This window comes from Tupaia chinensis, unplaced genomic scaffold (assembly GCF_000334495.1).
Source record: "Tupaia chinensis unplaced genomic scaffold, TupChi_1.0 Scaffold145519_1, whole genome shotgun sequence".
NCBI lineage: Eukaryota > Metazoa > Chordata > Mammalia > Scandentia > Tupaiidae > Tupaia > Tupaia belangeri.
In genome coordinates this window covers 586,548-586,897 of record NW_006205376.1, presented here as the reverse complement: position 1 = coordinate 586,897, position 350 = coordinate 586,548, and positions in this window count along the sequence as shown.

Below are 350 nucleotides of genomic sequence, written 5' to 3'. Positions count from 1 at the left end.
TGGCATAAGACAATGTTAAATTACTATGATCGACTCTTTCAGTTTGGAAATTTGTGTTTTTCAGTTCTGGGAATTTTTCTAAAATTATTTTATTGTTAACTTCTGTGTTTTTCTCTTTTTGAAAATTCATTATTTGGCTGCTCAACATCATAGAGTGTATAGTTTTTTAAATCTTTTTTTTTTTTAACATTTCATATCTTCTTTTCTTTTTGTTGTACTTTCAGCACGATTTCCTGAATTTTATCTTTCAATTCCTCATGAAGGTTTTCACTTCCTTTTTTTCCCCTTTTTTAATTTTCTTCATGGGAGTGAGTGACAGATGGAGAGAGAAAGCCAAGTACCTTCAGCAG